We start from the raw sequence: 17,662 nt of genomic DNA, 5'->3' as shown, positions 1-17,662 counted from the left end.
TATAGTAGCAACAAAAAATGAAAATACTTGGTAGTAAACTTTATCAAGGAGGTGAAAGATTTGTAAACTAAAAACTATATAATATTTATGAAGAAAATTAGAGAAAACACAAATAAATGAAAAGATACCTTGGTTAATGGATTGAAAGATTTCATATTATAAAATGCCCATTTACGCACAGCACTCTACTGGAACATACATTAATATATCCATTATGGAGAATAGTATGGAGGTTCCTCAAAAAACAAATTAAAATTCTGATCCAGCAATCCTACATCTGGGTATATATCCAAAATAATTGAAATCAGTATGTACAAGAGATATCTGCATTCCCATGTTCATTGAAGCATTATTCACCATAGCCAAGATAATAAATTAATGTCAGTGTACACCAATGGCCAAATATTCAATGAATGGGTGAGGAAAATGCCGTTTAGATGAGGGAAAGAGGAAATATTGGGGAATTATACTGGCCAAATTATATTGTCATATTTTGTACATGTACAAATATGTAACAACAAATCCCACCATTATTCCAACTATAATGCACCAATAATATATGAAAAGAAAAAAATGTGATACACACACCACACACACACAATGAAACACCAGTTTAAAAAAAAATAAGGAAGTCTGTCATTCCTACAATATGAATGAACCTGGAAGACATTATACTAAATGAAATAAGCTAGGTGTAGAAAGACAAATACTGCATGATTTGACTTTTACCTGTAATCTATAGAACCTATAATCTATTGAACTTGTGGAAGTGGAGAGTAGAATGGTTATTACCAGGGTCTGGAGGCGGGGATGGGGATGAGTGTGCATGGGGAAAAATTGGCTAAGATTAAAAAATCCAAATTAGGCAGGAGGAATAAGTTTTCAAGATATATTGTACATTGTATTAATCATAATGTGTTATATATTTTTAAATTGTTAAAATAATATATTTTGAATATTCTCATTACAAAAAAAAATAATTGGCACCCGTGGAGACGGATATGTTAATTAAGTTGATATAATTGTTCTACAATGAAAACAAGATCTCTAGCCATCAGGTAATATAGATCAAATTTACTCCTTGAAAATATATAATAATGCCATTCACATCACATGAAATTAAATCCCCTAACATCCCTTTAGGTTGCTTAGACAGCCCCAGCAATCACATAAGCCAATCCATGTACATAAATTTCAAACGTCTATGGGACACATAAGACCATCACATTTACTCTTTGAAAATATATAACAACATAACATTTATTCCTTGAAAATATATAATAATGACAATCAAAAAATAAAAATTTAAATGCAAAAAAATTAAAGAAAAATCTAGGATGTAAGGATTAACCATTTTCCATATATCCAACATCAGTGCACCTTTGTAGTTACCCCATTCTGCTCACTGAATGAATGGGGGTGTGGCTGGGCAGTCTGTCATCCAGTTTTTAAGTTAATTGTGTGTGTGTGTGTTTTTAAAATAATAGCTTTATTGAGATATAATTCACATTCATACACATCCCCTATTTAACATGTACAATTAACTTGTTTTAAGTATATTTATAAAGTTGGGCAGCCAATATTGCTCATTCCAGAATATTTTCATAACTCCCCCAACACTCTGTATTTATTAGCAGCCATTCCCTACTTCTCTCCAACCCCTGTTTCCAGCCCAAAGAAAATACTAATTTACTTTGTGTTTTTACAGATTTACCTCTCATGGACATTTTGTATAAATGGAACCATATAATTTGTGGTATTTTATAATTGCCTTCTTTCATTTAGCATGTTTTCAGTCATTTATGTTAAAGCATGCATCTGTACTCCATTTTTTAAATTTCTGAATGATATTCCATTGTATGTGCATAACATTAATTGATTAATTCATCAGTTGATGGATATTTGGGTTATTTCCATTTATTGAGTATTATGAATATTGCTGATATGAACATTCCTGTACAAGAGCTTGTGTGAACATATGCTTTGATTTCTCTTGAGCATATATCTATCGGTGGAATTGCCAAGTCACAGATAACTCAGATGTGGAACTTTTTAAGAAACTGCTATTCTGTTGAACAAAATGACTTTATCATTTTATATCCCCACCAGCAATGTTTGAGGCTTGCAATATCTCTGCCTTTTCACCAGTACTTATACTGTTTATCCTTTTTTATTATAGCCATCCTAGAATTGTAAAGTGATAGCTCGTTATGGTTTTCATTTATATTGCCTGATGGCTAGTTATCTTAAAGATTTCTTCATGTGCCATTTGTGTTTATTTATATATATGCATATATATATGTATATATATAATTCATATATATATGTATATATATATATATTTGCAGAATATATATATATATATGCAGAAATGTCTATATAGAACCTTTTCCAATTGAAAAGTTAGGTTGAATTTTTATAAGTAAATTGTAAGAGGTCTTCATATGTTCTATGTAGAAGTTCCTCATTGGGTATATGATTTACAAATATTTTCTCCTGTTTTTCAGGTGATCTCTTCATTTTCTTGAAAGTAAGTTTTACATCACAAATGTCTTCATTTTGATGCAATTCAATTTTATCTGTTTTTTTGTGTTACATATTATTTAAGTTACATATCTATGAAATCATTGCTTAATTCAAAGTCCCAAAGATTTAGGCCTATGTTTCTTTTATGTTTTATAATTTCAGCTCTTACATTTGGGTGTTTGGTCAATATTGTGCTAATTTTTCTGTATGGTACGAGGCAAACTCTTATCACTATTTGTTGAAGAGGTTATTCTTTCTCATTGAGTGGTTTTGAACCCTTGCAGATAATTGCCGGTAAATCTGAGGGCTTATTTCTGGAATTCTAATTCAATACCATTGATCTATAGTTATGCTCGTGTTTTTATTAAATTATTGGCTTTATTAGACTAAAAAATCTCTCTAAGGCTCAAATTTTGGTTCAAAAACAACCTCATCTTTTACCATTTTAAGAGTAACACACCTTTGGCCAGTAGGTAGGTCTTATGTGTCCCATAGACCTTTGAAATTTATATATATGGATTGGCTTATGTGATTGCTAGGGCTGTCCAAGCAACCTAAAAGGATATTAAGGGATTTAATTTCATCTACAAAATGCCTCCATAAGTGAACCAAGTGTTTGAATAATTAGATATTGTAGCCTCACCCAGTTGTTGCATCAAAAAAGCTATCACACGTACAAATTTTAAAAATCTATATATAGTACATATATGATTATGTGATCAGTATGATTCTACATCATATATACTCAGAAGAATGATAAATTATACTCCATTTATGTATGGTATGTCAAAATGCATTCTACTGTCATGTATAACTAACTAGAACAAATTAAAAATAAAATTAAAAAGAAAAGAAGGAAATGTCAGAAGAATTCTGAAAAAGTTATATCACCAAGATGTATTCTTGAACACTCTAGTCAGCAGAGAATTTTACTGTTCAAACAACTTGAATAAAGTTTGCAATAAAAAAAATCTATGTATAGCAAAAGACACAAAGATAATCTACAGACAGGTGAAATAGATTTACAATACAGGTAATAGCCAAATGATAAATATTCAACATGTATTGAGTTTCCCCAAATCAACAAGAAAGATAAGAAACAGCTGATAGAAAAATGGGCAAAGAATATAGGTAATTCGTTAAAAAAATTAGTGTGATGATGAAGTAAAATGCTAAAACTCAAAGAGTAGAAAAGTGGAATTTGAAACAATAGCTCCTTTTTTCCTGTTCATTTTAGTAAACATTTAAGAAGGTGGGTAATATCAAATGTTGGCAAAAATGCGGAGGAACAGGCATTCTCATTTATACACATAAACCTTGATGACAGTATATAATAACAGATCTTTTAGAAAGGAAATTCATCAGTATTTATGAAAATTTTAAGTTAGTATGCCTTTCACTCAGCAAACTACTGCTGATCACCAATGTTCAATGCTTTATGATGGAGTCTTCCAATTACATTTCCTGATTCTTCTCTCTGAGTTCACTTTGAATACTACTGCTAGATAGATTTTCCTAATTCTCAATCTTTCCCTCTTTCTCTCCCTCTCTGTCCCCCCCTCCCCCACACACCTCAGTATTGCTTGCCACATCCCCAATCTGGAAACAACCCTATGTCTAACAACTGTGGCCTGCACAAATAACTTTTGACATATTCAGGCAATATGAAAGTGAATAGACTATTAGCTATAAGCATCAACATGGAGGACTTTCAGAAAATATTGTTGGGCAAAGAAGTAAACCAGAGAAGAAAACATCAACTTTGCTCTCAAACACATTTCAAAAAAAGTTAAGCTAAACTAGTTGGTAAAACCTAAAGAAAAACAAGGAAGAATTACCCCAGATATTAAGGTGGGAAGTGGAGGGAAAAGGGGAAACTGTAGAGATTTTGAGGGTACTGTTGATCAAAATCTACTTGATGATACTATCATGCTAATGTGAATGTCCGTGTTTTGTGGTTTGTCTCTATTTTGTTATTAAGAAAATTAAAAGTATTACCAGGCAACTTTTGGAAGTATTGGCAGCATTCCATTTCTTTCTTTTTTCTTTTTTTTTTTTTAGAGAGAGAGAGAGAGAAAATTTTTCTTAATATTTATTTTTTAGTTTCCAGTGGACACAACATCTTTTATTTTTTATTTTTATGTGGTGCTGAGGATCGAACCCAGCTCTCCGCCAGGCAAGCGCGCTACCACTTGAACCACATCCCCAGCCCAGCATTCCGTTTCTTGACATGAACAGTGGTTGTATAATTTTTGCTTTATTTATTTATTTACTAAATGTACTTATGTTTCCCATGGTTTTTTGTTTGTTACATTTGACTAAAAATTGTTAAAAATAAATTAGATCGAAAACCTTTATGAATTACTCCTTGCCTACAAAATGAAGTTCAGAGTCTAGTCTGAATTTCAAATTTCTCTCTATACTATTCTGACGACCACAGACTTTCTATTCCTAAATTCCCCTACTGTCTTCCATGGAGAAAGAAAGAAATTAAAAAGAGAAAGAAATAAAGAAAGAAGGGAAATGACAAAGAGAAAGAAAGAAAGAGAAAGAAAGAAATAAAAAGGAAATCCCCAAGAGATGCAATTTTTACTAAATTGCCTTTAACCAAGAAAAGAATTGACCTTTTCTCTTATTCTTGATTTGAAGGTAAACGGAGAGGATTTTGAATAGCCTACCACACATTTTTCTAAGATGAATCAGCGCAAGATGAAATGCTGTTTAGTCTTTGATGATCATGAAATGTGAGTCTATAACCCAATTCTCAGAATGAGCACGTTTCTCCCAAGTCGTTACTTAGCAGGTATTGTGTGTGTAAGAATGTTCTCTCTGATTGAAAAGAGCTAACACCATTCTTTGAAAGGCATGTGTATGTGACGCTGCAGAGTGGCTTGTACCCACCAAACACAGTGAAAAGTAAACGGCCTGAATTGAGCCCCGGGTCTTTGCATACAGCCTTCACACTTAGTCACAGCCAACTTCACACAGAGATGCCACCGAAAGAAGCAGGGCCAAATGTTCCTGGAACATGGACTTTTAACGTCTACAGACATTTGCTGCAGATCCCTGAGCTTTGCTGTGCTTCGTGCTTCGGGTGGAGAGCTCATCAAGGACACTGGCAGCTTCCAGGGGAAAAGACGAGGGAGGGGCAGGATGTGGTCTTGGTGATTCAGAAGTGGCCCCCCTTCCCCGCTCCTCTGAGTCAGCATTAGCCACATGGCCCCACATGGTGCAGTTATGGCTCTCAGATGAGCTGTCACATCAATCGGGTCCTCCCTGTCTGCCCTCATTAGAGCACTTGGTGATTTTTAGAAACTCAATTTGTCATATGAGTAGTCTCTCTCAATCAGCCAAGTGATGAAGTTTTTGAAGTTTTCTGATAAACCACATGGTGGCATGAGGTGGTGTTGAGCTTGTGTGTGTTACCTGGTTATTAATAGTGTAAAGTAACCCCAGGAGCTTGGAGAGAAGCTTGATTAGGTGTTGGGTCCAACTGGGCTGAAATCCCTCCTAGCCACCTGTCGGACTTGGGTTTCTAAGTGTGTCTATCATTATTTCTTTGGCCCACAGCATGCATCTTATGCCCTTAATATAGTTGGTGTGGTGGGGACTGAGTGTCATCCTTGTTGGTAGTGCCAATGGCAGAAGTTACTGACACTTCCAACAGAATAGGGCAGTTCTGCTACTGGTCGTATCTGGGTTCCAGAGATAGGGTGGCAGAATGGGTCACACCACCCAAGGGGGATAACAAAAGAGCATTTTCCCACTGGACCAACTCCATGACTTGATTTGAAATAGTGTTCACAATTGCTGTGTTCTCAACCTGGCTATCCTAGCAATTCTGGAAGTTATCCAATGCCCTTTTAAATACATTCCCTTTTGCTTTAATAAAACCATCAGCTTCTTTTAAGTGGAAATAAAGATCATGCTATGGATTGGATAAGTGTCCCCCAAAGGGCCACAGGTTAAAGACTTGGTCCCCAGCGTGGTGTAACTGAGAGGTGGTAGAACCTGTATGAGGTGGAGCCTAGTGGGAGGTCCTTAGGTCCTTGGGGGAATGCCTTTGAAGGGATGGTGGAACCCTGCTGGCCCTTTTCTCCTCCTCCCTTTTACCTCCTCACTGATGAGGTGAGTGATTTTTTTCCCATCACACATTCTTGCCATGATGTGTTATCTCACCTCTGGCCCAAAGCAGATGGTCCAATCAATCATGGAGTAGAAGCTTCAAAACTGTGAGCCAAAATAAACCTCTTCTCTTTGTAAGTTAATTGTCTCAGGTATTTTGTTATTGATGATGGAGAGAATACTAATACATGACTGATAATGTAATCTTGGGAAAATTCAATTTTTTTAACCGTAAAGCAGTTTGATAGTATTTATTGGAAGACTTACAAAAGTTTGAGACCAATCTCAAACTTTTGACCCTGATGTTACTCCCTCCAAAGGTAACCACTATATAATATATAATATATATCTATTCTATTACCATAAATTAGTGTTGTCTGATTTTGAACTTTTATAAATAAAATTACATAGTATGCACTATTTTTGTTGCTAAATGTTCTATATTTCAGATTCATTAGTGTTGTTACATGTAGAAATAGCTTTCTTCTTTGCTACATAGTATTCAATTCTCTTTCTCTCTCTCTCTCTATATATATGTATATATATATATTTACATTTTAAGAAGGTAAAATGATCAATCATTCCTATTATATATATATATATATCATACCTTATTCTCTTATCAATGAACTTTTGGGTTGCTTTCATTTTGGTGCTAATAGTAATAATGTGCTAAGAATCTTGTAACTATCCATTGTGTACATACATATGCATTTCTGTTGGGGTTAACTCATAAACTTGTGGGTTGAATTGCTAAGTCATGGGGTGTATCTTAAACTTTGCTGGTAACAAAGTCTCCAAAATGGTTTTACCCATTTATACTCCCACAAATATTCTATGAATTTCTGCTGCTTTATATTCTCACAAACATTTGGTACTTTTCTTTTTCTTTTTAAAGAAAATGATGCTGGGGATTGAACCCAAGGTCTAGTGCAGCTAGGAAAGCACTCTGCCACTGACCTACATCCCTGCCCCGCTATCAATCTTTTTAATGGTCACCATTCCAGTTGTAGTTGAACACAATATTTTCATTCTATTTATTTATTACATGTGGTGCTGAGGATTGAACCCAGGGCCTTGTACGTGCTAGGCAAGTGCTCTACTGCTGAGCCACAACCCCAACCCAAAGTCTTTTTCTCTTTTAGGAAAAATATTGAGTTTGTCTTCCCTTATTAATTTATAAAGCAAGGTACAGATATGAATTCTTCATGGGATTTAAACATGTCAAATATTTTCTCCCACTTTACATCTTGCCTTTCGTTCTCTTAATAGTGTCTTTCAGAGAATAGAAGCTTCACATTTTAAGAAGGTAAAATGATTAATCATTCCTATTATGGTTAGTACATGTTGTTTTAATTAATAGACTTGTTAAAGCAGTTTAAGGTAAAAACTGAGGAGAAACAACAGATATCCTCAAACACTCCTTCTCTTTCTAATTTCTCCTGTTATTAACCTCATGCATTGGTGTGGTAGATTTATTATAACTGAAGAACAAATATTGGCACATTGTTATTAACTTAGGTCCATAGTTCACATTAGGATTCTTTTTTGTGTTTTATGGTTTTCTTGGGATTTGACAAATGCATAATGTATCTACCATTATAGTATCTTAGGGAATATTTTCACTGCCCTAAAAGTTCCTTGAGCTTTACATATTGGTCACTCCTCCCCCATGTCCCCAACCCCTGGGCAATCCTTAATTTTATGTGTCACCTTGACTGGGTTAAGGGAAACTGAGACAGCTGTTAAAACATTATTTCTGTGTGTTTCATTCTTTTTTCTTTTTGCACCCAGGAGCAGTTAACTACTGAATCACATATCCAGACCTTTCTTTTTAGTATTATTTTTTTTTTCCAGACAGGGCCTCACTAAATTGCTGAGACTGGCCTCGAATTTGGGATCCTGATGCCTCAGCCTCCTGGGTCCCTGGGATTACAGGCGTACTACTATGCCTGGTTTATTTCTGGGTATTTCTATTAGGATGCTTGGAGGAAGAGATTGCAGCTGAATCCATAAACTGAATAAAGAACTGTGCTTAACAATATGGAAAGGCATAATCCAATCTGTATAGGGTCTAATATAACAGAGAGGGGGAGGTAAGGTGAATTAATTTTCTCACTTCATGAGTTGAGACATCCAAATTCTTCTGCTGCCAATGTTGCAGTTCCTGGCTGGAGTTCCAAGCTGCAGGACTTACTTACCCTGTAGCCCTGACAGTTCTCAGGCCTGGACTTGGACTGTGAGTTACATCAGGGGCTCCCCTAGTTCTCAGGCCTTTGAACTCACACTGAGTTACACCACTGACTTTCCTGGTTCTCTAGCTTACAGACATCTTGGGACTTCCCCAGCTCCATAATTGCATAAGCCAATTGCCATAATAAACCCATATATAATATTCCATTTGTCTTTTTCCCTGGAGAATGCTAATATACTCCAGTAACTGCTGATCATTTTACTGTCTCCATAGTTTGTTTTTGGTGCTGGGGATTGAGTCAAGGGGTGCTCTACCACTGAGATACATTCCATTCCTTTTTATTTTTTCTTTTGAAACAAGGTCTCACTAAATTGCCCAGGCTGGCCTTGAACTTGTGATTCTTCTGCATCAGCCTTCTGAGTAGCTGGGATTTTAGGTGTGTGCCACCAGGTCTGACTGTGTTGTTCCTGTCATTTTGCTTTTTGTAGAATGTCAAATAGTTGAAATTGTATAACAAGTAGCCTTTGTAAGCTGGCTCCATCCACTTGGCAGTATGTATTGAGGTTTCTTCCACATCTGCTTGTGCCTGATTTCTTCTTATTGTCAATAAAATTCCATATATATAGGCATATATTACAGTTTATTAATCCATTTGCTTAATTTTCTTCCAATTTTTGGCAATTAGAAATAAAGCTGTGCTAAGCATTCACATACAGGACTTTGTTGGAGCATACATTTTTGGCTCATTTAGGCAAAATACTTAGGAGTGTGATTGTGGGATCATGTGGTAGGACAATGTTTACCTTTGTAATAAAATTCCAACTGTTTTCCAAAGTGGCAGCACCATTTTGTAACTTACCAGCAATGAATGAGAGATCTGCATAAATACATATGAAACCTGACCCAATTCATACCATATATAAAAATTAATTCCAGATGGATTGAAAGGTAAATCACTAAAGCTTCCAGAAAATCATATAGGAGAATATCCTGTTTAAGATTTTTTAAAATTATTAGCTTAAGGAAAATGAAAAGATAAGTCAGACTAGGAGAAAATATTTGTAAAACACATGTCTGATAAGGGACTTGAATCCAAAATATAAGAAGAGCTCTAAAAACTCATAAGAAAACAAAAAAACCCATTATAAAGCAAGCAAAAGATCTGAGCAGGCACTTCAACAACAAAATGTACACATAGCAAACAAAATGCAAGAAGATTTATTGGATGTCATATGTTACTAGAGCATTTCAAATTACAGCAAGGTATCACTACGTATCTGTTAGAACTGTTAAAATTCAAAACGTTGAACACATCAGACACTGATAAAGATGTAGACCAATTAATATAGTATAATTTGTTGAAAAATCCATCCTTTCTCCACTGCATTATAGTAGCATTGTTGTTGAAAATCCAGTTAAATAAACAAATATATTTATATATATTTGTTTGTTTATATATATATATATAGTTTATTTCTGGACTATTCTGTCCTTTGGGTCTGTTTTTATTTCTTATAACAATATTTCACTCTTTCAGTTTCTGTAACTCTAAAATAAACCTTTATAGCTGTTAACTAATTCTCACAATTCTCTTGGCTATTCTCGATCCTTTGCATTTCCATATGAAGTTAAAAACAGCTTGCTGATCTACATACACAGACAAACAAGCTCCAAACCTGCTGTTACTCCATTGTGAATGTCTTAAATCTGTAGATGACTGTTCTCAAATGTTTTAGTCTCAGGAACATTCTTAGAAAATATTGAGTACTTTAAGGAGATTTTATGAATGTGTGTGACACCACTTGATATTTATTATAATGAAATTGGAAACTGAGAAAATTTTAAAAAATGTTTATTAATTCATTAAAAAATAACAAACCATCATATGTTAAACTGTTATGTAATGTATTTTAAGTGAAAATATTGCTACTGTTTTCTAAAACAAAAAATATTTAGTGCAAAAAGTAACCTTGTTTTACATTTTTACAGATCTTTTTATTGCCCAGTATAATTGAGGACAGCTGGATTCTCATACATATTCTGTATTCAATCTGTCATGATTAGGTTGTTTTGACTGAGGTATCTGAAAAAAAATTGGTCTCAGACATATATGTAATTTAAAAGAGAAGAATGCTTTAATAGTCTTTTCAGAAAATGGCGAATACTCATCTTTGATACTACATTGAAGTACACAAAGCAGTAGCTCCTTAAGTTTCAGTTGCAGTGTTTGACACTTTTAAAAAATATTTCAATTTATTCCCTCATGAAACTCTTTTATCTTCTCATCTCTTTCCTTTTCAAAATATTAATCAAAGCTATGATTTTGAAATCAATGTCTAATAACTGCATTGTCTGGATCACCTATGATTCTATTTTTATTGTTTTTTTTCCCCTGATTTTTTTTTGAGGGGGGCCTGATTCCTGGTATTCATGGAAGCATTTTACTATCAGAAATTTATATAAAAATTGTGGATTCTCTGGATGATGTAATGTTTTCCAGAGTAGATTTAATTTTTTTCTGAAAAGAAGATATTGAATGTGCAGAACACCTTAATCTAGCATCTTAATCTACTTCTGAGTTTCCAACTCTTAGGGTGTATCTTTTCTACTGTCTTAACTGAAAGCCTGGAGTTTCCTAGCCCCTCTTTTCCTTGATGCTCCCTGAATTCCAATATTTGTTTCCTTGGTTCCCTGAGATTGCCTAAATCTCTGTTTAGCTTTCTCACCTTTTAACACCTACACTCTGCTTCGTTTCTGCCCTCTTGCCCATATATGCTCATTTAGAAATCAGGAAACGTTCCATAGCAAAACCACATGTAGAGTATTACTTACAATTCCCTTTTGTCCTGCATCTAGATCTTTTAATCCTGTGCCTTCATTTCTCTCCGATGCATAAAAATATATTAAAATAAGAATATGATGCAACCAAATAAAGTTTGTTGCAGAAAAAAATGTATTTAAATATTAGGTAATCCATTAATATAATTCGTTAAAATGCTTTAAAAGCAGCAATGGTTTTTAATTAGACATGTTTTTCTTGATAAACTATAGCTTAATGATTATCTTCTTAGTAAGATTTAAAAAAAAAAACCTAGTTAACCATGTGAGGGGTTGGCAATTAAGGTCCATGGTCATCTATTTTTGTAAATAAAGTTTTAAGGAAACACAGGAATTTACATATTCTCTGTGGCTGTATTCATGCTATAATGGCAGATCTGAGTAGTCATGCCAGAGGACGTGTGGTCAAAAGGCTAAAATAATTACTCTCTGTTTCCTTCAGCAAAAGACTGTCAACTTTTGTCTATCCTATCATAGACAGTTTCCTCATCTGTAACCTGGGGATAATATCACCTACTTCATTGGGTTGTTTGGGGGATTAATGAAATAATTTTATATATACGCATAAAATTATACATGTATATATATGTATATGTATATATATACATATCTATATATGCTCCTATACATATGTTCTTCTTACTAAAATTAACAGTAAGAGGCCAAAAAGAGGTGGTACTGCCATTTCCTTCTTTCTTATTAAAAAGTTCTGGGATTATAGTTCAGCAGTAGAGAGCTTGCCTCGCACATGTGAGGCACTGGGTTTGATCCTCAGCACTACATAAAAATAAATAAAGTAAAGATATTGTGTCCATTTTTTTAAAAAAAATAGTTCTGCAGATAAGCTAGGTTATTACAGTGGTTAGCAGGAATTAGGAAGCAATCTCATAAATATATAAACAGGAGGGCCACAGTCTGTGCTCCTGAAATAGAAGGAACATCCCACCTTGCACAGAGAGATTTTTCTTTACTTTTCATCTAAGGGAAGGAACTCTCTAGACCAACAGAATTAGAGGACTCTCAGTATGGAAGGCCAGCCCTGGATGGGCTAAGTCAATCAGGATAATCTCATTTCCCAGTTATCCCAATAGGTTCAGGGACATCATGCGATTCAGAACCAGGCCAACAAGGGCTGGGGCTGCAGCTCAGTGGGAGAGTGCTTTCCTAGCCTGCATGAGGCAGTGGGTTCTGTTCTCAGCACCACACAAATATGAACAAAGAAAATAAAGGTCTACAAAATACCCTAACATGAAAAAGAAGAAAACCAGGCCAATCAGTATCTGTCATTTTCTTCCTTTCTTTTTGAAATTATTATTAGAGCCTTACAGTTATCCACAGTAGTTGTGTTCATCCCAACAAACTCATACATTGCATGGAAATTGATTTCAGTTCACGACCCCCGCTTTTCCCTCCCCATTTTCCGTCCAGTCCTCAAGCCCCTCTCCCCTTCTCCTTCTTCTACTCTACTAGACTTCTTTGGCTTATCTATTAATTCGTATTTGATTGGTTCTTGATGTTATCCTTCTCTCCCCTTTCCTTTTTCTTGATCACAATGATTGATACAGGGGTGTTCAGACAGTGAATATCTGGGGCTCCATAGGTGAGGGAAGCAGTTTTCTCTACCTGTGAATAAGGCAATATAGAACTCAGCATCTGCTGGCAGCTGTCCTCTGGCCTTGAGGAAAACAGGACTAACGGTGAAACCCTAAGTTATAGGAAGACAGCACAATGCACCACCGAAAAATAAATGAATAAATAAAAATGGGGCTGCAGCGCTGGACTTTTCAGTGATGCATTAATGCAAGAAAGTAAAATATTAGTTGCTGAAGCCAGTTAGAATTGAATTCTCTGTCTTCTAACAACAAAAAGCCTTTTAACTGATGGAACATTCAAGATATATCCAGGAAGCTGAAGTTGGGAGAAAGATGTGAGCAGGAGATGTGGATTTTTGAGTCAGTGTAGAGACAATAGTTGAAACCACGATGGGGAAGAGGTTACCCACGGGGAGAGCATAACATGAAAACAATCCAGATGTTGCAGCAAATATTTGAATTGATTAGGGGGAGCTTAGGAAATCATGAAGGGAGCTAATATATGTTGGGTGTCTACTACCACTTTACCTACATTGAGGCCATAATTCAAGTAATACTGGTAACAACTCTATAAAGTAGGTGATATTTATACTTTATAGTTGAACTTGGGAGATATTAAGATAATGAGTAGCAAAAATTTATGAAGGTATTATGTTTAAGTAGGTAATATATGTAGTTAATATCACTTTCAAGTCTCAGTTAATTCTTTTGCAAGCAATCTGATGGCAGTGCTATTTCCGTTATTGCTCTAAGGATGTAAAACAGGCATAGTAGCTAAGAGAGTAAGAGGTCAGACTTTGATCTAGGTTCAAATCTGTGCTTCACCCCTTTGTATCTGTAGAAGGGGAAAATGAATCTTCCTAAGCTACCCTTTTCTTACTTGTAAAAATGACATTAAGAATATCTTGTAGTAGGGCTGGGGATGTGGCTCAAGCGGTAGTGCGCTCACCTGGCATGCGTGGGACCCGGGCTCGATCCTCAGCAAACACATAAAAAGATGTTGTGTCAGCCGAAAACTAAAATAAATAAATAAATAAAAATTCTCTCTCTCTCTCTCTCTCTCTCTCTCTCTCTCTCTCTCTTTAAAAAAAAGAAAAAGAATACCTTGTAGGATTGTTGCAAGGATTCAGTGAGATATACAAGATCTTGCCATGTTGGGGCACAATAAAGTATAGATTCTAAAAAAATTGTTCTAATTAGTTATACATGACAGTAGAATACATTTTGACACAGTGTACACAAATGGAGCTAAATTATAATTTTGGTAATATTATTTTAAGCAAGCAGTAAAGCCAGAATTCTATTTGGACTTATTTATTTTAGTATTTTCAGAGCTTACAGTAGTGTGTAGACTTGAAAAGAGAGAGTACCCGTTGGGAACAGAGAAAGTGAGTTAACAAAGAAATAATTAAGAATATTTAAGGAAGTAAGGATCTTAAGGCCAGGAAATGGTAGTATTGCAATATGTGTTTCTAACAACATAAAAAGAAAATGGTTGCAGGATGGCTGCTGGAGTTCCAGACATCACATGTTGACATCTGCTGCTGCCGCTGAAGGTTGCTGCTGGCTTCTTCTCATCTACCTCCGTGTTTTTCTTTAGTCAACAAAGATATATATATCTTTGCTGACTAAACATATATATATATACATATATGTATATATATATGATTTAAAGTCACACTTGAATATGTAAAAACTGAAATGAAAAAAAATGCATATAATTAGTTTCTAAGTCAACCCTTACAAAAGAGAATATGTACTGTTAATATAAATTGCTTGAACGTGTCAATGTAAATTTATGAAATGTTAAGAAGGCATTTATGGTTATAGTAAGTATAATAATTTCAACATTGCTTTCGAAAAGTTTAATAGATGAAAAATTATTTTAAACATCTATAGTATTTCATGTTTTTGATAAAATTCTTAGGAAAAAATAGGAAATCTGTCATGAAGACTAGAGAAATATGTACATGAGTATATTAAAGTAAGAGAAAGTATTTTTAAAAATTATGAAAAAAACATTTAAAAATATAAAATTTCCATAAAGAATGATATAGCCAAAATATACGAGAAAATTTATACATTTTTTTTTGGTTCTAATCAATGGAATGAATATTTTATTTAACTTAGGTAATAGGTCAAATGGATTAAGAAAATTCTTTTTTGCTAAGCACATGAAACAGTGATAAGGGGCCTGTTTGAACTCATTTATTATTAGCTGTTTTGAAAAAATAGAGTGTATGATGTGAACATGTTCCTCAAAAAAAAAAAAAAAGGACCATATTGGTTATAATCTCGTTTAACATATGTGTAAGACTCCTGCTTCTGAAATCTGAAGAGAAAACAACTACAAATCACCCTGTTAATCCGCTGGGCATTCCTAGCTGAATTAAGTTTGTCCTTGTTAAAGAAATTATCTTCTTTTTTTCCCCCTCAGGCATGCATGTAAAGCAGTTCCTGTCTTGATGTATGCCTCAGACTAAAAGTTCAGTGCTCAATTACCTGCTGACTGAAGTCTCATATTTTGCAGGGAGCCAGTGAAATTGCATCGTAGTCAGAAGTCTTGACCTCTGCTCTTCTTTTCCCTTCACAGCCCTGCAAGCTATTTGGCATATGAAGGTCTCGACCTGAGAAAACCATCGTGGATAACCATAACCACGGCCAGGAGAAGGGAAAATGCAACACCTAGGAGATTTCAGTAAACAGTAGAATCATGCCAACCTAATCTGTGTTAAAATGCTTGGAATGTGGGAGCCGCTGATGATGCCTGTTGTCTGTGTGTCTGACTGAATCCTTTCTTTTCTCAGAGCAGCAAAGCAAAGCCTGGGAACCAGGCCAAATGCCTGCCACTTACCTTAAATTGATCAGCCACTTTGAGATTAAAACCCCTGAAAGCTGCCACACCGTGAAAACAAGGCCTCCTTCACATTAAAGGCAAATTGCGACTTTGGGTTTGCTGTGATCTTTTTTCCATTTTATCCAGTTTTTCACAGTGCACATTTTTTTTTTCCCCATTCCATTTATGCTCCCACGTAGAAGCCAATAGTTACAGCATCTTGGCCAAGCATTCATTAAGGTTTATAAGAGCAAAATTTATGGTTATTTAGGAATTGGCACAAAGGCAGACTGTTGCTGGAAAAAGAAAAAGGAGTACAGGTGGGAAACAGAAGCCTGGACAAAGGCCCATGCTATATGGTAGTGTGTTAGGCTCCCAGGAGTGATCTGGGAGAAAAGTTAAATAGTGTTGGAATCTACTCCTCTCTTCAGAGTCTTTCTCATTTTGTGGCTTTGTGGATTATTGAAACAAGTATTCTGGTCATTGTAAGAGATGCTTCTGTCTCATGTAAATGCTACCATTTATAGGAGGTGGTAGTTGTATGGAAAAATATATGTGTGGTAATCTGAGTGATAGTCTGTCATCTTGGCTAGTGGACTAGCCAAATGTGTGCATTTAAAAACACACACACATATGGCATATAATATGTGTGTTTATATACATATATACATACACACACATACACGTGTGCTAGTAGACTAGATGCATTTATATATATATATATATATATATATATATATATATATATATATATATATATATATATATATATATAAACCTGGGCACAATGATGCATGCCTGTAATCCCAGAGGTTGGGGAAGCTGAGGCTGGAGGATCATAAGATCAGCAATTTAGTGAGGCCACCAGCAACTTGGTGATACCTTGTCTCAAAATAAAAAATAAAAAGGGTTGTAAATGTGTCTCAGTGGTTGAGTACCACTGGTTCATTCCCTGGTTAAAAAAAGAAATATATATATCAGTGGGCTATTGAAGCCAGCATTAAGAATATATTTACTTTCTACTCTTTGTCCATATATTTAAAAAATATATGTATACATATGGTCAAATAAGGGCTCACCTTTGAAGAAAAGAGTTACTTTATTTCTCAGTAGATCTTACATAATGGCTGAGCTTATGCTCCCTGAAATTTATGGTGTGGGCAAAATAACACCCTTAATCTTTGATTTGAGAAAAATTTGGAAGTCTTGTGCAAATTGGAACTACATATTCTCCTTCAGCAAATAGTGTCAATAATTCTTTTCCTTTTCTTTTTCTTCTTCCTCCTCCTCTTCCTAATAAGTACTCTTTACTAGAGGAATGAGAAGGCCCCTTGCCTTATTTATGGTATTATTTGTGAAGCCAGCATTAAGAATATATTTTAGTTTCTACTCTTTGTTCAAGAAGAATCCAAAGATACTTGTAATTATAGAAAAATATACTGATTTAGTGTTTCATGATGTAAACTGTCTTCAAAATATCACTTATTTTAGCAGTACCAATCACTCACTGGGGCAAGTTGATTTAAATATGTAACCATCTCCCATAATAAT

General features: G+C 34.8%; 2 long non-coding RNA genes across 2 annotated transcripts; one reads left to right on the top strand and one right to left on the bottom strand.

Annotated features, from left to right (window-relative positions):
- The first annotated feature begins 2,506 nt into the window (after positions 1-2,506).
- LOC106145393 (uncharacterized) lies at positions 2,507-16,764 on the top strand. The gene is made up of 3 exons (XR_005736425.2): positions 2,507-2,530; positions 5,176-5,270; positions 15,869-16,764. It is a non-coding gene; the product is annotated as an uncharacterized LOC106145393 (long non-coding RNA).
- Positions 14,574-15,875, bottom strand: LOC120891852 (uncharacterized). Its single transcript, XR_005736424.2, has 2 exons — positions 15,778-15,875; positions 14,574-14,971 (listed from the first exon to the last, which is right to left on the bottom strand). It is a non-coding gene; the product is annotated as an uncharacterized LOC120891852 (long non-coding RNA).
- Positions 16,765-17,662: the final 898 nt, after the last annotated feature.

Source organism: Ictidomys tridecemlineatus, chromosome 2 (assembly GCF_052094955.1).
Source record: "Ictidomys tridecemlineatus isolate mIctTri1 chromosome 2, mIctTri1.hap1, whole genome shotgun sequence".
Classification (NCBI taxonomy): Eukaryota; Metazoa; Chordata; class Mammalia; order Rodentia; family Sciuridae; genus Ictidomys; species Ictidomys tridecemlineatus.
This window is presented reverse-complemented; position numbering and strand designations above follow the sequence as displayed.